A 22,295-nucleotide genomic window follows, 5' to 3' on the forward strand; every position below is an offset into this window, starting at 1 on the left:
ACAATAGAATATCAATAACCACTTGAAAGTCCTTTGAATATTCTGTTCTCCTTGAAGCACTTGTAAAGTGTTCTAAGAGATGTCTATTCTTTAAAAGCCACTTCTAAAGTCCTTAAAGAATACGTGTTCGGATTTTCTAAAGATCTTCGAAAAGCCTCCGGATTGTCCGTTTATGTTTGTTGTTCGCCTCGAAGACTTCCGAGGTCTATTTTCTTCCACTTGTCATTTTGGAAACGAATCTCCAAAAGGACATTATTTCGAGCAAACAAACATTATGTTCTCAAAAATTCGTGGTAGAAACAATACCCTTGTGTCTCATTTGAATAAATCACAATGAAACATATATCTATACTTGGGCCTTAGTTTGTCGAATGACAAACACTAAGCTCCCACTGAGTTTTGCAACTCTCTAGATATATTTTATGAAAAGTTATTCTGAAATTACTTTTCAATAGCTTTGACGAATTTGGTTTAGTTTGGTGGTAGTTGAGCATTTTGTTTTAGAAATTATAGGAAAAGTCTTTATGATTCATCATTGATCGAATCAAGTACTAATTGACTTCGATCATTCCAACGTAGATATGCCATATCTTATGGACCTAGATTGTGAAATTACAACACACAATCATTGATGATCATATTTGGTCTTAAGTAATCATCAACATGATCTAACCTAGATCTTTATGATTTCTTGCCAAGTGGATTTTATACTTCTGAATCTTTGAACTAGCCAAACAGATTCAACTTATATCACATTTGAGTAAATAAACCTATATTCACTCAAATCCATGTGAAATAATAAAGTCATAAAATCTTTCTTTAGCTTTGAACTCTATTGTCTAGGCGTTCTAACAATAGTTCATATCTTTTGTTACTTTCAACAAGTAAGACTAGTTGTCTTAAATTGATTTAGAAATCAATGAACTTTCAAAAGTCTATCAAAATAGAGCTTTTGAATGTTAACTTATTGATATGGTCTAAGCAACAATGCCAAAGATTATTGGAACTCAAATCAAGGTGTTGATTTGAACCTAGTAAAGTTCTTTTAAAGAGTTGTTTGTTTTAATCAAGCATATTGACTCATCCCGTAAATGACCATTTCATTCAAATAAACAAACAAACAAGCATTGTTTTTGTTCTTCTGAATGTGAGTCTTTCTGTGTTTGAAGCAGAAATTTAGGTATGCTGATTATGGAACAAAATAGCCATTTAGTTCCAGCCTTGAAAGGACTTAAAACAAACTAGATGACCCTACAGCTAATGTAGCATTGCCATGCTTCATTTCCCACTTGTAGGCCATTAGTGTAGCCTAGCTTCCATTATTTGAGTTATTACCGAAGTAAGAACCTCAAGCGGTATATGATACCAAGGAAGTTTGATTCCTAGGTCACTTCTCTTTAAACATAAACTTATAGGTAGAAACGGAATTATAAATTCCTTTCATTTGTTCCTTTGTTTTCCTATTTTTTGTACCCTTTCTTATAGTCTTAAGAATTGAATTCTTTAGTGTTGACTTTTATACTTTGTTAGACATGTCCAATGTCACCAACAAGGTTCTTTACCATTTTAATTTATGTTGAATATTTTGTTTCAACTAGATGATCTTACTAGAAGCTTCTAAAGTTCTCTAAGTATCGATCTATTCGAATGTCTAGGGACTAGACTCATTCGAGAATTAAATGGAAAAAAGATTTTAGGTTGTTAACCATTGGTAAAGCTGAGCGTTTAAACTCAATGCTTTATGATGTCAAAACTACATTGTATTTTGAATTCACAAGCACCAATCGGTTCGCCATTCGACTTTGATACTCGAAAACAACCATAAAAGTCGCTAAAAGAAACGTACATTTTAAATTGCTCATTTTCTCTCATTTCCGTGAATCGTTCTTGGATTCACTACCAATCGAGGAAATTTACTGTTACCTTTCTAAAAGGATTTATTGCAGTGCAAGATATTTAATTATAATCAATAATTAAAACATTCATTGAAGCATGCAAAGTCTAAACATTTATCATGAATAATAACTTGAAAATGAAAGCAATCATGCAATTTAAACAAGTCATTAGCATTTTATTCGAATTATGTGTTCCGGCAGGTGTGAATAAAATGATTCCAAGACCCTAAAACCATTGAAGAATTAAGCACAGTTTGTCGACTCAATTCTAAAACATTTTAGGTAAGCAAAAGCCTTTTGCTAATAGTCTAGAAACTACTCTTGGTTGATAGGTACGTCTAAGAACTTATTAGGTAAACCTATCGATTTTGCCACGACATAAAAGGACTCCTTACTTATATCGTTGAGTTTCACCAAAACTAACATGTACTCACAATTATTTGTGTACCTTGCCCCTTTAGGACCAATAAGTAACACCTCGCTGAGCGAAAACTATTACTAGATTGATGTAAAGGATATCCAAGCAAGTGTATATTTTGGCATGGCACCTTTTAACTCAATTTTAAGTTTGGAACTTAAGGCTCTTACTATGTTGGTTAGATTTTAAGTGAACTAAAATCCTTAATCATGCAACATAATCAAGCCGTAATCTCATGCATTTTAAGACATATTTAAAGCAATAAATAACTTAAAACATGCATAAGATAAATGTGATCTAGTATGGCCCGACTTCATCTTGAAGCTTCAACTTCAAAGTCCGTCTTGAAAATCTCCGTGGGAGGTGAAGGAAATAATGCCCTTGGTCCAAGTATGCATTCTATGTTAAGTCTAATAAATGCGGTTCAGTATTAATTAACAAGTTAATAATTCAGTGAGATCAAGTGAGCTGAATGCCTAGCTAGAGGCCGCTTCAGTTCAAGTGGAATTAATGATATTAATCCACAGCTTACTCTTGACTGAACCCGTAGGGTCACACAAATAGTACGTAAACGGATCAAGTATTTAATGGCATTAAATACTCCATCTATGAATATTCGGAACCGACGGATCTTGGTTTCAGTGGGAGCTAAGATCGTCACAGGCAAGAAATGAATACTCCGGAAACGATGATATTGCCGGAAACGGAAATATGGATCGTATCGGAAATATGAATATTATCCAAGTCGTAGATGTTGCCGGAAACGGAAACATGGTACGTATCGGAAAATATTATTGGAAATGGAAATATTACCAGAATCGGAAATATTGCCGGAAACGGAAATATTGTCAGAATCGGAAATATTACCGGAATCGGAAAATAATTCCGGAAACGGAAATATTAAATATTTGTTCGAAACGGAAATTAATTCCGGAATCGGAAATATTAAATATTGTTCGTATCGGAAATAGATTCCGGAAATGGAAATTTAATCGGAAGCGTATCGTACGAATTAGCATCGGACGAGGCCTGCCGGACGAAGGCCCAGCACGAAGCCAGGCCATCGCCCAGCAAGCACGCACGCCACAGCCCAGCGCGCACAAGGCCGCGCATGCGTGGGCCGCGCTGCGTGGGCTGCTGCTCGCATGCGTGGGCAGCCCTTGTGGCTGCCGTGTGTGTGTGAGTTTGAGCTCATGCGAGATTCCTGAATCTGCAAGAGTCAGTGTATGATTAAATGTCTATTCCTATTGGATAAATTGATTAAGTAGAATTCATGTAGAATTCTAATTCCAATTAATTCGCATCCTACTAGGATTACGATTCCTTTTCCATAACTCTATAAATAAAGGCCTAGGGGTCATAATTTATACACAAGTTTCAAAGTATTCAAAAGTGAGTTTTTGAGAGAAAATTCAAACACCCATCTTGCCCCAAAAGTGCCGAATTTTCTGAGTACCTTAAGGGCGATTCTAGTTGGTCAATCTTAAGGCGGATCCGGACGTGCTGTGGACTTTCTACGGAGGGACGACACTTGGAGTCCTAAAAGACTTGTTCTTGTTCGGTTCGGGCGCAGCTAGGGAAGGCACGCAACAAAGAGTATGCATCTAATTATGCTATATGATTATGTGTAAATAATATGTTTCCTGGGTTAATGGTTGTTTCCGCATGATCTATGTAAATGTCATATGTATCATAACCTAACAGTGGTATCACGAGCCCCTTATTATTTTCATAATCTAAATTGCATAAACATGGTTAAATATTACAAATTTGCAAGAATTAAAAGGGGTGATTAATTTTCGTAATTGTTAATTAATTGCAAATTGCGTTTATTTAATTATACGTACGCAGTTTTTCGGCAGTTTCTTCGTTACTCATCCGAATTGAGTGATTTTTGTGTCAATTCCGCATGTAAAAGGCATTCTAAAATTTTGACAAAAATAGTATTTTTCTGCCGAACCCAGAATTCTCAAATTCGAAGCCTAACTATGACTTTTCGAAGGTTTTAGTTTTTCGGATACAAAATTTCGTAAATTTAAGATGTTAAATTAAATATTTGCGATTCCTGTTGATAAATCTTGAATTTTTGATTGACCTACTGCATATGTTTAACAAGTTTGAATGCCTAGTCTTGTTAATTATGCAATCTAATTTGTAATTATGATTAATTTGTTGAAAATTAGAATAATTTAGAATTAATTTGATTTTCATAATTAATTGTAATTTAATTAGAAACCTATGATTAAAAACCACCATAAAAATTGTAAATTTACGATAAATTTTAAATTTTTATGACCTAGACTTGAATCCATATCAATCGGAAATCAATTGGATAATAAATTTTCGATTTTTTCGCCCTAAAATTATGAAATTAATAATATTTATTAATTTGTCATTAATTTTAAATATAAATTTTAAATTTTTTTTGCGATTCGTTCAAATAACTTGCACGCACGAAGCAATGGACGCTTCGTGTTACCCTTAAGGGGTGTTGTATAATGCGGGCATGCGACGACGAGCAAGGGAGCTCGTCGCCCGTGCGGCACGAATGCAATGAGCAAGGGCGTAGTGCACGAGCGCAAGGCAGCAGCCCTGCCTTGTGTCGTGTGCCACGAGCAATGAACGAATGGGCATGGGCGAAGGGCGAGCCAAGGCAGTCGCGTGTGGGCAGCAAGCGAGCTGCGCCACAACGCGCGCTGCCTCGCACAAGTGCGCGCAGCCTCGCGCGCAGCGAGCGCAAGCTCGCGTGCCACGAGCGCTGCGCACAGCATCACTCGCGCGCACAGAGCGCGACGTCGCCCGCCCAGCGAGCGATGTCGCGCACCAGCGAGCGAGGGCTCGCGCGCGCGCAGCGAGCGATCTCGCGCGCCAGCGAGCGATGGCTCGCGCGCACCAGCGAGCGATCTCGCGCGCCAGCGAGCGATGGCTCACGCGCACCAGCGAGCGATCTCGCGCACCAGCGAGCGCGGTAACGCGCGCGCGCTGCGAGCGATAGCTCGCGTGCGGTGGGCGCTGTGCGGAGGCTTGCGTATGGGACAGCAGCAGCTATGCAACGAGCGCATGGGCTGCGCGCACATGGCCAGCAATGGCTGTGTGCGTACAGCCCATGGGCGTGCAACGCGTAGGGTGTTTGCGTTTCGATTAGATCGTTTTGAATGTTTAATTTGAAAATTTCAGTTCACGTAATTTTAATTAATTTTTAAAATTAATAATTTAAATTAATTTCTTGGATTTTAATTTTGAATATTATAATTATAATAAATGGAATTTATTCTAATTATTTTACTAAAATTAAAATCATAGATTAATTTAAATGTGACTGAAATTAAAATTAAATTTTTGGATTCAATTATAAATTTATATGAGCTTTAAATTTTAATTAAATTTGTATGTTTCCGGTTAGACTAGAAATACAATTTTATGTTTAAAATTAGTAAAGCATATGAATTTATTGGTTTGAGTGGGAGCACTTTTTAGTCATAAACTCTTGATTAGGTCTACAAATCCTTAAGGTTAAAACAACTCGATTAGAATTAATAAGGACTGAATAATTGGTAGATTATTGGTGCCCTTGATTAATTGCTGCAAATGTTTACGTGATGCATAATGTGTTTAACTAACCAGCTATGTGGGCCATTCATGATAATGAATGGGTGAATGGTATTATTTGTATATGTACTGTTTTGCAGGTTATGAAGTGACTAGTATGGCCCAAATAGGATAGAAAATATGGTCTGCGTACCATTAATTTGAATGTAATTGGTCTAAAGTACCAAAGTTGTTTTTCAATTCAAATATGGTCTGCGTACCATCAAATAGTTGTAATTAGTTATAACTTATCCTATTTGAAGAAAATGGTGCCTCCCACGGAGATTTTCAAGACGGACTTTGAAGTCAAAGCTTCAAGATGAAGTCGGGCCATACTAGATCACAAATATCTTATGCATGTTTTAAGTTATTTATTGCTTTAAATATGTCTTAAAATGCATGAGATCAAAAGCTTGATTATGTTGCATGATTAAGGATTTTAGTTCACTTAAAATCTAACCAACATAGTAAGAGCCTTAAGTTCCAAACTTAAAAATTGAGTTAAAAGGTGCCATGCCAAAATATACACTTGCTTGGATATCCTTTACATCAATCTAGTAATAGTTTTCGCTCAGCGAGGTGTTACTTATTGGTCCTAAAGGGGCAAGGTACACAAATAATTGTGAGTACATGTTAGTTTTGGTGAAACTCAACGATATAAGTAAGGAGTCCTTTTATGTCGTGGCAAATTCGATAGGTTTACCTAATAAGTTCTTAGACGTACCTATCAACCAAGAATAGTTTCTAGACTATTAGCAAAAGGCTTTTGCTTACCTAAGATGTTCTAGGATTAAGTCGACAAACTGTGCTTAGTTCTTCAATGATTTTAGGATCTTGGAATCATTTTATTCACACCTGTCGGAACAATAAAATCGAATAAAATGCTAATAACTTGTTTGAATTGCATGGTTGCTTTAATTTCAAGTTATTATTCATGATAAATGTTTAGACTTTGCATGCTTCAATGTATGTTTTAATTATTGTTTATAATTAAATATCTTGCACTGCAATAAATCCTTTTAGAAAGGTAACAGTAAATTTCCTCGATTGGTAGTGAATCCAAGAACGATTCACGGAAATGAGAGAAAGTGAGCAATTTAAAATGTACGTTTCTTATAACGACTTTTATGGTTGTTTTCGAATATCAAATTCGAATGGCAAACCAATTGGTGCTTGTGAATTCAAAATACACTGTAGTTTTGAGATCATAAAGCATTGAGCTTAAACGCTCAGCTTTACCAATGGTTAACAACCTAATATCTTTGTCCATTTAATTCTCGAATGTGTCTAGTCCCTAGACATTCGAATAGATCGATGCTTAGAGAACTTTAGAAGCTTCTGGTAAGATCATCTAGTTGAAACTTAATATTCAACATAAATTAAATGTTAAGAACCTTGTTGGGTGACATTGGACATGTCTAACAAGTATAAAAGTCAACACTAAAGAATTCAATTCTTAAGACTATAAGAAAGGGTACAAGAAATAGGAAACAAGGAACAAATGAAAGGAATTTACGATTCCGTCTCTACCTATAAATTTATGTTTAAAGAGAAGTGACCTAGCAATCAAACTTCCTTGGTATCATATACCGCTTGAGGTTCTTACTTCGGTAATAACTCAAACAATGGAAGCTAGGATACACTAATGACCTACAAGTGGGAAATGAAGCATGGCAATGCTACATTAGTTGTAGGATCATCTAGTTTGTTTTAAGTCCTTTCAAAGGCTGGAACTTAATGGCTATTTTGTTCCATAATCAGCATACCTAAATTTCTGCTTCAAAACACAGAAAGACTCACATTCAGAAGAACAAAAACAATACTTGTTTGTTTGTTTATTTGAATGAAATGGTCAATTACTGGTTGAGTCAATATGCTTGATTAAAACAAACAACTCTTTAAAGAACTTTACTAGGTTCAAATCAAACCCTTGATTTGAGTTCCATTAAATCTTTGGCATTGTTGCTTAGACCATATCAACAAGTTAACATTCATAAGCTCTATTTTGATGGACTTTTGAAAGTTGGTTGATTTCTAGATCAACTTAAGACAAGCTAGTCTTACTTGTTGAAAGTAACAAAGAATATGAACTATTGTTAGAACGCCTAGACGATAGAGTTCAAAGCTAAAGAAAGGTTTTATGACTTTATTATTTCACATGGATTTGAGTGAATATAGGTTTATTTACTCAAATGTGATATAAGTTGAATCTGTTTGGCTAGTTCAAAGATTCAGAAGTATAAAATCCACTCGGCAAGAAATCATAAAGATCTAGGTTAGATCATGTTGATGATTACTTGAGACCAAATATGATCATCAATGATTGTGTGTTGTAATTTCACAATCTAGCTCCATAAGATATGGCATATCTACGTTGGAATGATCGAAGTCAATTAGTACTTGATTCGATCAATGATGAATCATAAAGACTTTTCCTATAATTTCTAAAACAAAATGCTCAACTACCACCAAACTAAACCAAATTCGTCAAAGCTATTTTCAGGATATCTTTTCAATTATATATATCTAAAGAGTTGCTAAACTCAGTGGGAGCTTAGTGTTTGTTATTCAACAAACTAAGGCCCAAGTCTAGATATATGTTTCATTGTGATTTATTCAAATGAGACACAAGGGTATTGTTTCTACCACGAATTTTTGAACATAATGTTTGTTTGCTCGAAATAATGTCCTTTTGGAGATTCGTTTCCAAAATGACAAGTGGGAGAAAATAGACCTCGAAAGTTTTCAAGGCGAACAACAAACATAAAACGGACATTCCGGAGGCTTTTCGAAGTGCTTCAGAAAATCCGAACTTATTCTCTAAGACTTTAGAAGTGGCTTTAAAGAATAGACATCTCTTAGAAGACTTTACAAGTGCTTCAAGGAGAACAGAATATTCAAAGGACTTTAAGTGGCTATTGATATTCTAATGTTTGATGTTCTATACCCAAGTAGGCATAGAGTTCAAGTCACTGGAACTATGAGATTCTTCTATTAGATAGTAAGGAAACATAGAGTTCTGGTCAATGAAACTATGAGATTCTTCTATTCGATAGTGAAGAAACCTACAACTTGCAGTCAAACTATTATCATGTAGATTAATGAGTTTATGACTTGTAAGAAAGCTATGACGAAACCTAGATTCCCTAAAATGGTTAGAGGCCATATATAGACTCAAATGTTTTAAATGGTTAGAGGCCATAAAACATACTCAATGTTTTGATGACAAAATTGAAATTTTGTTGATTTGCAAGAATAGTTTCACACCTATTGGTTGCAAGTTTGTTTTAAGGATAAAAACCATCAAACATGGAATTGTGTTCACACACAAAGCTAGATTAGTTGCTAAAGGTTACAAGCAAATTCATGGCATGGATTGTGTTGAAACCTCATCGTAATGCTTAAGTCTATAATTCAAGCAATGATTGCATATTGGTACATATGGCAATTGGATGACAAAACATATTCCTCAATCAAATGTTGGAATAAACTATGTACATGGTGTTGCAAATTAGCACAATATAATAATAATAATGTTGCTATAAGAATGTAGATAGAATATACTTATCTGGTAGATGCGAATAATCGGATAAACATATAACAAACAATTGCTGTGCCGTGGGATACCACTGTCCTAAAAGACGATTCCGCACTACCTCCTGGTGCAGTAGAACAAAAGCGGTCGCCCTCCAGGATTAACACAACTCCGAAATTTGTGTGCACGCACAAACCCGAATGGAGTCAGAACATATGCCCAAAACCAAGAGCAATTTGGGAGAGAAAGCATGTGTTTGGTTTTTCTGGAATTGTGTATTACGTATATCTTTTTTGGAAGGTACAAAGTTTGATTAAATAATCAAACTTTAGGAAAAGCAAGAGACCAAAAACGGCTAGAATAATAAAGATTGTAACGGCCGCCATTAAGGCTAATTAAACCAACGGTTACGTAATCAATATAGATTCCCGTAACAATGTTTTAACCGAAACAACCCGGTACGAAAAGAATATGTAAGGCCCACAAAACCCACCCCACGCCCGCGCATCACATTCCCAAGAGCCCAAGGCCCATGGCCTGACCCAACCCGGCCAGCCGACACGCGCGCACGTGAGTGTGCTATGTGTCCACCCATACCACTCTCACACTTTCTCAAACAAGAGTTACACCTTCAACCCAATATATAAACAAAGAGGAAATGAGTTATAGTTTCAATGTGGGACAAAAACAACATTCACATTTTTACACTCTTTTCTTTTGTATTTCCTAACAAGAACTTCCAACAATCCCCCACAGGTTCGAAGATGAGAAAAAGAAAGAAAAGAATGAATTGGTTTTGGACAAAACATACCAATTGAATAGGTGCCAATGTCTTTCGACTTGAATTAACACTTAGTGACATTTGAGCTATGATGTCTTTCCTACCAAGTGACTTTCGTATTGAACTTGATAGGGGGTTAGAAACCCGTCACTCAAAGCACACAACTGAATATGTATGATATTCTAACTCCGCGAATAAAGTGACGCCTTATACTGGCCATACGTCCGACCTGGATATGCTCATAGGTGCTCTAGAGAATAGCCCATATCACAATTCTCATAGGAAGCGGCCACACTTCCACACCTACGTAGGTGAATCCCATCAAGTGTGAGCTACATTCACACCACCAAACATATGGTATGGGTTCATTAAGAGCCGTATGCTCAACCTCTTTCCGATTGTAGCAAGCACATTATAACATTTAGGGGATGGACAAAAAATAAAATTTTGTGCTTCCGAATTATAACATAATGTCGTCCTTTGAACTCTGTGAGTAGGAGTTCATTATTTTACAATTCATTCCATGGGCCTCAAGTCCATCCCTTCCAATGTTTCCAGAACTAGTTTTCATTATAGGCCTTTTCGTTTACGGATCCGCTTTCATTCATTCAGACTTTTCCATAGTCTAGTGATATCACTCTATTTGACAAAATTCTTTGACGGCCATATGCCTCAAACAAATATGTCTTTTCTTTCCATTGAAGGCATGGTTGATTGCAATTGAAGGAGTTGTCTTCCCCCCACAGTGGAATATCTGCAAGCACATTCCTCAACCATTTTGCCTCGTAACCTGCCAACTCAATAGCAATAAATTCACATTCTATATTAGTGATAACAGTTACAATTGCTTGTAAGATTTCCAAGATACAGCTCCACCCCCTAGGGTGAATACATAACCATTGTTGGAGAGAACTTTATAATTTACAGATACCAAATAGGCATCACATAATCACTCCAACACTCCTGGAATTTTGGAATAGTGCAAACTCCAATCCATGGTACCCATATAGTACCGAAGCAATCACTTTATCACATCCCAATACTCATTAGTTGGGCTGTTATTGTACCTGCTCAATCCACTCACAGAAAAATCAATGTCAAGCGTAGTGAAGTTCATACGAAACATAACACTACCAAAAATCTTAGCATATTCAGGTTGAGAAACTAGACCACATTTATCTTTAATTCGATGTTTGGATCAAAGAAAGTCTTACTTGATCGATCTTAAATGAGAAAAACGTTTTAAGCAAATTTTCAGCTTGATGAGACAGACTAAGACAAATGCCATTTTGAGTCCTTATAAATTTTACTCCCAAAATCACATTTGTCTTATCCATGTCGATTATCATTTCAAAATGCTGAATAGAAATCCTTTTATCTCATTTATTCGATCCAAGTTAGTGTCAAAACTACCATATCATCCACATAAAGATAAACGATCACACGACCAAGAGAATCATGCCTATGACATAAAAATCATTACCAGACATAGTCTTGTCAAACTTGCCATGTCGATATTTAGAAGCTTGCTTAAGTCCTTTCAACGACTTAACCAATTTTGCAAAGCTTGTTCTCTTGACATTTGAGATCCATTCCTATGGAATCAACTTTATAGTGTAAAGTGCAATATACTTCTTTGCATCTTCTCATAACGCTACACTACCACCTAGTGAGACATAAATTCACTAGTAGTGTTATGATTGTATCAACAAACGTTGTTTACTGCAAAGCAACATTAAGTTAAGAGTAAGTGATCAGCGCATTATACTTATAAACACATTAGCATATTATATTTGATAGTACTTTCTCAAAAAATTATCAATAATAGTATGCTAGAACCATAACCAGTGTATATTTGGTAATTGATAATTTAAAAAACATTCTCCATGCAATGAGAATAAGATTAAAAGCGCTTCTACCAACTCAAATCCATTACCAAGCCATCAAGTGTCATATAATTGACCTCGAACCTTCATCTTGGCTTAAGACATTAAAACCATTAATCTCACCAACATCATTATAACGTGTGAGAACCAACAACATATGATTACCACAATCCATATTGGCACATTCAAAGCTAATTAATAGTTTAGGCTACACACATACAATAAATCCCAAACGTTATAAGCCAAGAAAAAGAGTAGTTTTAATAAAACTTCTCACACCACAATGTACGTAGGTGCTTGAAACGATTCTTTCATAGCTTTACAAACATATACTCACCATAACCAAGTTTGCAACTAACTTATTAGTTAATCTCAAACAATGGCTCACCCCCCACATTGCACAACTATTTACCAAAATTATTATTTTACATAAATGGGGCACAAGTAAAATATATATATGAATAATAATAAATATTCATATATTATAAAATGATTATAGACTTCCTTACTACCGTGCCTGATGGATATACTACCATCACTACACCTGTTTGCCAAGTAGTATACGAGAACTCCCACACTAATATTGCTAGCATCGCAGAAAAGAGTCATGTTAACTTTTGAGTACGTCTAACACACCTGCACAATCTTACTAGCGATCAAATTCGCATCACAACTTACTCATTAGTGTTCAAGTTTTAACCTCAACCCCAACGTTTCCTGCTAGAGTATTAAATAAAATACCTAACATGAGACTATGAGAAGGTACACAAACTAAGATATATAAATAAGTCAAACTTGACAACATTAAAAATAAGAAGGAGCTTTCCCTATATCGTCAAATTTCACAACGAGTAGTTGAGTAACGTTACCCATCTCAACTATATAACTCATCGAGGCACAGGCATATACAACCTATTAAAGCCTCGTGCTTCAAGTGCTACCGCGATTCTTACGATCATTTTCTGTGTAAATACAATATAAGGAGATAACACTTATAATCCAGAATAATATTTAAACACTTAAAACAAATTTTAAACTATCCAAACAAATTCTGAATAATAACCAAAATCGGCCACTGTGGTAACCGCATGTCCGATAGTTCTACGTACTACAAAGGAATCAAAAGGTTAAATGTACCAACCTGATTTCTAAATCAACAAGTAAAGGTTGACTGCGTAAAGATACTCCCAAAATATCGACTGTAACAGCAAGTGTATGCATATATATTAATAGCCCAAACTGCATAACAACACAACGCAAATCGTTGTTTAAATGACCCGATTTTAGGATACCCTTCCCTCGGCCTTCGAGGCAAATAACCTATACTTCGTGTGAAGTATAATACAAAAGAATAATAGTCTTGTCATCATCAAGACAAAAGACAGAAATATATAGTGAGAAATAAGAAATCCGATCAACCACGTGATTAGGTCAAGGCGCTTCATTGAGTCTCTCTTATTACCATTTAATTTTAAGAAATACTCACAACTTATCTAATTGATCCTAAATCTCAATTCCAATCACGATCCCGATCCCTTTGCCACAAAATTACTTTAAATCCATAACATTCAGAGAGATGACCTCCATAATATTTACTAGCCAACTAAAAGTTACTAGTCCCAATACAAATAGAAGAACTTAAGAATTAGGCAAAACAACGAATAATAATGTTCTGTACATAATTGAGACAATTTTAATCACCAAATAAACTCTTGACCACCGCCATAATGCTAGCCATAACGTAAAGTCATCAGGGGGGTCATAAAGACACGTATCTAATTAAGTCTTGATAATAAAAGATTTGAAGAATTCAAATACCAAAACATAAAGTCCAAAACGCCAGGTTATGAATTAGTATAGTGACTAAAAGCAATAAAGGATCACTGAACTATTACAATAGCATAATTTTACAACAACATTAAACTAATTCAAATGATAAAAAAAAACATACATGCATATATCACAAGCTAACATGTAAAGATTAATTTCCCAAAATCGCATAGCCATCATAGTGATTTGATCTTAGTCACCGGATTTCCTTTCAAAACAAACACCATAATAATAAATAGTGCAGTAAAGTTAATATTAAAAGAAATTCAGAAAACTCCCATTGATAATAGGAATCTGATTTTAAGACTAAACAACACCAACAACATTTATCTTCCATCCCGAATTCATATATTTCCAGATCGTTTTATAAGTTCGACCAATTGAAGAAATCACATTTATTTATCTGGAACAACACCATCAAATCACAAGCAACATTAATAATCGTCTTTTAGATTGTTGCAAATTAGCACAATATAATAATAATAATGTTGCTATAAGAATGTAGATAGAATATACTTATCTGGTAGATGCGAATAATCGGATAAACATATAACAAACAATTGCTGTGCCGTGGGATACCACTGTCCTAAAAGACGATTCCGCACTACCTCCTGGTGCAGTAGAACAAAAGCGGTCGCCCTCCAGGATTAACACAACTCCGAAATTTGTGTGCACGCACAAACCCGAATGGAGTCAGAACATATGCCCAAAACCAAGAGCAATTTGGGAGAGAAAGCATGTGTTTGGTTTTTCTGGAATTGTGTATTACGTATATCTTTTTTGGAAGGTACAAAGTTTGATTAAATAATCAAACTTTAGGAAAAGCAAGAGACCAAAAACGGCTAGAATAATAAAGATTGTAACGGCCGCCATTAAGGCTAATTAAACCAACGGTTACGTAATCAATATAGATTCCCGTAACAATGTTTTAACCGAAACAACCCGGTACGAAAAGAATATGTAAGGCCCACAAAACCCACCCCACGCCCGCGCATCACATTCCCAAGAGCCCAAGGCCCATGGCCTGACCCAACCCGGCCAGCCGACACGCGCGCACGTGAGTGTGCTATGTGTCCACCCATACCACTCTCACACTTTCTCAAACAAGAGTTACACCTTCAACCCAATATATAAACAAAGAGGAAATGAGTTATAGTTTCAATGTGGGACAAAAACAACATTCACATTTTTACACTCTTTTCTTTTGTATTTCCTAACAAGAACTTCCAACACATGGTATGTCATAGGATTTGTGGATCCAAATAAATGCTTAAAAAGGAAAGCTAGCTTATGAAATCTAAGTACAGATTTAAGCAAGCAATTGGGAATTAGAAATGTATTTTAGTGAAGCTAATAAGTATTTTAGTTTCATAAAATGTACATGATTCTTATAGATATATAAGAAGTTTAGTGGGAGTACTTAAAACTTAATTGGTCCTATGTGTATCACACACATATCTCTCTATTGTGAAATAGCATTCAAATGGACCATGGCGAAACTTAGTACATACTGGGTATTAAGATCTATTTACAGAAATCTTATGATATTGTTTTGGATTAAGTAATGGCATTTACTAAATCAAACACGAAAGTCTCCATTGGAGATATTCGACCCATGTGAATAAATCTAAGTAAAGGATGTTTGAACTATGTATAAGCATTTACTAAGTTAAACATCAAAGAGTCTAAATGAGATTCTTAACCTATATTATATGTCAAAGAATTTAGCTGGATTCAGTATCTGCTGAAATTGAATAAGCTAAAGTTACATGAATAGAATTCAATTGGGAATTATTCTGCAAAAGAATTTATCATGTATGATATAATATGAGGATCGCCAAAAACGTATCGTATGACTTTAGCCATGACGAACATATACCAATCTCTATTGATCTAAGTGAAGATCAACTAGATTGAGATCAAGAATACTTATGGTACTTGAAAAGGTACATAGGAATAGTTCTTGATTCAAGGAAATAAAGATATGCTAAATATTGATGCTACACGCAGAAACACTGGCAAAGGATCAAGCAAGACCCCTTTGGAGTTAACCATTGATAAGGACGAGCTATAGAGCATCGTGTTTTGAAATGGCAACATGGATTGGAGACCATGAGTTGTTGCGTGGGAAATTAAAATAATAATTTCTATGTTCTAAGATATAGTTGGAGAGTCTTCCACATATCTATGAACTGCTTGGATAGGTAAATCCAAACAAAGCATCACTAGCAACCTATACAGTTGAAGTAAAAGTGATTATTGCCTAAGAAGCAATAAAACAGGGTTGTTTAAAGTTCTTCACTGAACTTGGGTAGATCACCTATCTGCTGGCTTGATGGTTCTTCATTGAAAAATGCGTAGAACCACTCTTGAAGCAAGAAAAACGTCTGCTAACTTGATGGTTCTTCATTGCAAAGTGAGTAAAACCACCATCGAAGTAAGAAAGACTAGATCACATAATAAACAAACTCGAAAAGATCTTATCATCATATCTCGAAGAACATTCGATGAAAAGGATATTAAGATTGGCAAAGCATGATAACTAAACCTATGCAACAAGTGAGAAGCAACACTCACATTGTAGCACTGGAAATCAAGCATAGCTTTGAATTCCATGAATTGTTTTAGAAGATGGGTTTGAGGCCCATGGTTATAAAACATTGGGGTTGAACATTTATCATATATGAAATGTATTTTCATATTCCATTTAATCTTGGTTTAGTATTAAATGATGAGTCCCTTCAAACTTGACGATATATTCAAGATAGACTGTCAGGACCAGTCCTGTGACTAAGAAATGTCTATCAAGTGAACTTGAATGTCAAAGGTTGAAAATGGTCCCTAGTCGGAGTTTTCTATAAAATTGGACGCATAGAAAACGTTAGACGATTAGAATGCAAGATGACTAGTAGTTCTGTTTCTTGAACTATGTGGACATGGCAATGTCATAATCATTTGCATAGATACTTACTTTGGGAAGACTAGTATCGGACAAGACCTATGAAACTTTACTGTAAGAGATGAAAGTCTGTCATAAGTAAATTTCATTAAATTATTAGACACTAAATCCTCAATACCTGAGTGATTTGAGATTATGTAACACCCCGACAATTCTCTCTTTTCTAAAAGAACATTTTAATATAAAACGTAGAGAATTATCAAGGCATTATCGCCCGTGTGAAAACGTTACGGCTTATTCAGAATTTTGCAGCGGAAAACATAAAACTAACTTTTAGGTTCATAAATAATTGATTACATATTAAGTCCAAAACCAATTAACGGAAATAAAGAAATACGAATAGTACGACAACTTTCAAATATAAGTTAACAAATTAAATCACTTAATTAAACAAATAGAACTATAAGCTCTCTAATCCCGATCCCAATGATGCATCATCTTCAAACCTGTAGATGGGCAACTCTTATTGATCCTTAGAGACTGCTCACCAAAGATGGGTCATCACAGGATCAATAGGCATAGCCATGATCAACACACACAAACAAAGCACGTAATCAGCAAAGCTGAGTACTACATACTAAAGCAATAATAATCCTAACATGATACTATTAAACATAATTAAGGGCAGACAAAGCATGATAACCTGACGACCATACTTAACTAGACTAAGCTAGACTGGACTAGACTTTTATAACAATAATATTAATTTAATTGAAATAGGCAATGGACCGAGTTTTCTAGCTAGACGAGGTACGGGCGCGACTCCGTAACCTCAGTGACCTGCGATATCGAGGAACGTTTGACTGAAAATAGGACGCGGTGATCAATCCGGTCCGAATGAAAGGCCATGGGCTACCACCATGAACCCCAACTCCTGTTTGTCCGTCACTTTAGACGTGCACAGTCTAAAGCTATTGCTACTCAGTTTCACTTTACATGATTTACAAATTGACACCCTGTTATGACTCGGCAATCACATAAGGCATGCAACTCACATTTATTTATAACTGTTTTTATCTTGGAATTGAGTAAGTGATCAAAGAGGCATCAAACAAGACTCATTCCAATTAACTCCAATCTTTTCTCTAATACTGATCAACCCCTGTATATGGGTATAAGGTTTCAACTTACTAAATGAGGTCCTCCGCCCTCATAAAGTAGTGAAAAGCTAAAAGGGAACAACAATTAACTGATCTGAATTATATACTAAATAATCTAGTGTTCCCAATCAAACATGTTTGCATCAATCTTCCATACTAACATGTTACAATTCTCATAATGCAATATAAGTTCAATATGTCCGTCCAACAATATTAAACATGCAATTTCAACCTAACCGAGTTCGTCAATAATATCAACATAACTAAGTTCAACAACAATCTCAACACAACCAAGTTCACCAACAAGTTCAACATGGTTTCAACAATTAGCACACATTCCAAGCACACAGGTATGTACGTACCTTGCATAAACAACTAATAGGCCACTTTAACACTTTCAAAAGTCGCCTAAAGAGAATTCTCCACCTAAAACAACCAACAAGGATTCCCAATCAATTTCTAATCATTCACAACTATAATAAAGCATTCTAAATACATCCTAAACATATTTAGAACCTTCCCCAATATCCAAACTTGAATATTTGATTTCCTAACATCATAATTATTAAATTAGTGATTGAAATTCGTTGAAAACTCTTCGCAAACATCATACTTTAAATTTTCAGCAATATGAAATCGTTTAAAGCTTTCCCAAAACCAAATTATCATGCTTAGAACATAAAACTAATAATTTTAATAATTCAAACCATTCTATCATGATTTTAAAACTATTAAAACCTTAAAAATTCATGTTTTAATAATTAAAATCCTTATTTTAATTCAATTATATAAATCTGAAAATTAAATTATTAATTATGCAAAGTATATAATCTGAAATTCCTAACTTAATAATAAAACTATAATTTAATTCAAGAAACATGAATAAACTAATAAAACATATTTAATAAAACATAACTAAAACATAATTTAGTTTAGGGTTGAGAATTAACCAAAAACAAGAAGGGAGTGGCTGGCCGGCGGAGCACAGGCGGCGCGGCAGTGACGGTCGGTTGGACTGACGAAGGTGGTGTTGTGCGGGTGGCGAGGAGACTCGCGGAGGCTGGGCGAAACAGAAAACCGAGTGAGGGGAGCAAGCACGACACATAAGAGAGGAAGGGACGAAAGAGAGAAGGGGGAGGAAGAAGCATACCGGCGGCGAAGGCGGTGGCTCAGCGGTCCGGCTAGGTGCAAAGTGTAGGTGGTGTGAGCGGTGGTGCTGTGAAACCAATAGCACCGTTAAGGAGGGGAAAACGACGAGGGAAGAAAAGAAACTAAAGAGAAAGAAGGAGGGAAGAATTACCGGCGGCGACGGAGAGGGGCGACGAGGGAAGAAGCAGCCGATGGTGGTGGCTCGACGGCGGCAGCACAAGCAATCAAGGGGAAGCAATTAAGCAGTTACGTGAAAAGACTTCAAAGAGGGTTTTGGGTTTTTTTTTTTTTTTTTTTTAGTTTTCACGTGAAGTGAGGAGAAGGGAGGAGTAGGTTTGTTTCACGTGAATTGAACACATGTGTAGGAAATTTTGGGCTTTTACAATTTGGGCTAGAACTAGGATTGAACTTTTACGTTTGAATCCAAAATCGATTAGGCTTGTTTTCCAAATTTCAATGTGTTTTGGTAATTCAAATTCTTTTCAACATAAAATTCTAAAATTATTTTTAATTTCATAAATCGTTAAAATATTTAAAATGTAATTAACTAAAATAAATATGCGTTAATTATATATTTATTATTAAAACTCGTAAATTCTATTAAAATATGAATAACTATACGTTAAAATATATTAATAAAATTATAAATTTAAGGGGGATTACAATCTACCCCTCTTAAAAGAAGTTTCGTCCCGAAACTTGACACGGAAATTCACCCATTTCTCAAAAGTTTTCAACTTATTCCTATTGGAGAAGTACTTGTGCCACTCATGTGCACTCTTTTGCCAACTTAAAGTTACTTGTAATATTCACGAACACATTTTCTTATGCGGAGAATCTATGTACTTTGCATCAGCATGAATAAGTTGCTAAAATAAGCATAAAAATGCATAAAAATACCATAAAAATAGGTAAAAAGCGCGAATTTCTATCGCATTCTACCCCTCTTAAAGAAAACGAGTTACGCCCTCGTAACTCATCTTAGGGAATTACTTGGATATTTCTCCTTCAACGAATTATGTCCTCAATACAATATTCTCACTAAACTCATTCCAACAAGTAAGACTTCTACAATTCTTTCCATACAGTGCCTCAACATGTGACATCGTAATGCTTGCATGGTAACTATTGATGCACGAAAATTCAATCGAACCTAGGTGGCCTTCCCAATTACCCTTAAAGTCAATAACACCGGTTTTCAACATAAATTCCGTTAGTAATCTCAATCTGTCTATCGGTTGCAGGGTGGAAAGAAATATTCATTTTCAATGTTGTCCCAAAGATTCAACTGGACCTTATTGCCAAAATTTCAGACTTTTGTTCTCGGTAAGGATCTTACATGTTGCTCTATAAAGGTAATGTCTCCAAATATTCGTAGATAACACCATAACAGCTAACTCTAGGTCATGGGTTTGGTAATTAGCCTTATAAGGTTTCAATTGACGCGACAAAAGCTAAATCTAAAAAGCTTCCTCACATTTCTCACTTCACTTGAATTTCGATTCCTTTTTCAACAAGTTGGTCAATGGTTTTTCTCTCTTCGAAAAGTCTTTCACAACATCCTATAATGGTCATCTAGGCCTAGAAAACTTTAGATACATACACGTTCTTGGAATAGGTCACTCACTCACCTCTCTAATCTTAGCAGGATCTACAGAGACTCCTTCTGGTCAACTTTTCCTTTTTACCAAACCTCATTATGCCTTTCATGGATATGTATAACTTTTGGGCACAACCCCTAGCTCTTTCACCAATTCATATATTTCTTTTCATCTTTTTAAGATGCCAAATGATTTCTAACGATCCTGGACCACTCGAATCTTCTCTTAAATTTATTCCCTTAAGTAACGTAGTTTTCAATCAATTTAGTCCTTCACTATTCCGCCAGTGTCACTTATACCCACATGACTTCAAGATTTGTATACTTCATCCATATAAACTAGATTCTTTCTAAGCGTCTCCAAAATAACTCTCAAGTGTTTACCATGCTCTTTCTCATTCCTTGCTATACGGTGTTTCAGATATAGGTGTCGTTTCAGGATTTAACTCTATAGTGAACTCAAATGCTCTAGTTGGTGACATACTCGCAATTCCACTCGGAAACACATCAATGAATTCATTCACACTGGGAACATCCTCGATCTTCACTCCAACTTATTTACTCCCAACTAGCACACTACAGAAAAAATAGCTCACGCTCTCTATTCGTCCATTTCCTCACTCGCATTACAGAAATAACTAAAGGTTCTTGGACTTCTCAAAACATCTACATGAGGTCAATTTCCCAACAAGGTTCCTTAAAATTACTCTCTAAATTTCACAGTCTATCTTAGCCTTGGAAAAACTTAGTCAATCCGTCCCTGGAATTACATCTAGGTCCCTAAAATTAAACTTTTGTCCAATCAGAAGGGAAAACGCAATCTTTTGTCTTCAAAGGCAAGTTCTTAAATAATCTTATACACCTTATGGTTACCCCGGTGGGCATAATAACAGGTAAATGAAACATTCAAAATCTACTAATTTCAGACTTTTAATAACAAATGACAAAATGAAAGAATAAGTTGCTACCGAATCAAATAATGTTTAACTAGCACAAAATTAATTAAAAAAGTACCATGAACTACGTCTGCAGAACGTTCAGCTTCATTTCTACTCGTCATGAATAGTTTGCCCGGAGCCTTATCCTGGTTGTTGTTATCATTTGCAGGCTTATTATAGTTCTCTTGATTGTTTTGTGCCCCTCCAGGCTTTGAATTTTGATCTCCAGACTGGTTAAACCTCTCTTGGTTCCCACCTCCATTACTATTTTGTTCCTTTCTGTGCTTAATGAAGCACTCAAACCCTCTATGCCCCCTTTTCTGACAATAGTGGCAATTCACCAATTTTCCTTTACAGTCCTTCCCAGGGTGGTTATTGTTGCATCTCTTGCAGTGATACACTCTCTCGGATTTACTCCTATTGTTGTGCCCCTGACTGTTTCCTCCTCGAAAATTTCCATTTCCATTTTCATTCCTATTCTCATTCATATTCCTCTTGAAATTCCCTTGGTTTTCCTGGACATTAAACTCTTTTCTTTTCTCCCCAACAACATTTTTCGCGTCCCTTATGGACTGCAAACCGTAAATATGAACGGTTCTCTCATACACATTATCTA

General features: G+C 35.6%; 1 long non-coding RNA gene across 1 annotated transcript; it reads right to left on the minus strand.

The window, feature by feature from the left end:
* Window positions 1-17,145: 17,145 nt before the first annotated feature.
* LOC130459807 (uncharacterized) lies at window positions 17,146-19,767 on the minus strand. The gene is made up of 5 exons (XR_008919441.1): window positions 19,293-19,767; window positions 19,143-19,208; window positions 18,943-19,052; window positions 18,355-18,418; window positions 17,146-17,372 (listed from the first exon to the last, which is right to left on the minus strand). It is a non-coding gene; the product is annotated as an uncharacterized lncRNA (long non-coding RNA).
* Between the last annotated feature and the right edge of the window lie 2,528 nt (window positions 19,768-22,295).

The sequence above is a fragment of the Spinacia oleracea genome, chromosome 4 (assembly GCF_020520425.1).
Source record: "Spinacia oleracea cultivar Varoflay chromosome 4, BTI_SOV_V1, whole genome shotgun sequence".
Taxonomy (NCBI): Eukaryota; Viridiplantae; Streptophyta; class Magnoliopsida; order Caryophyllales; family Amaranthaceae; genus Spinacia; species Spinacia oleracea.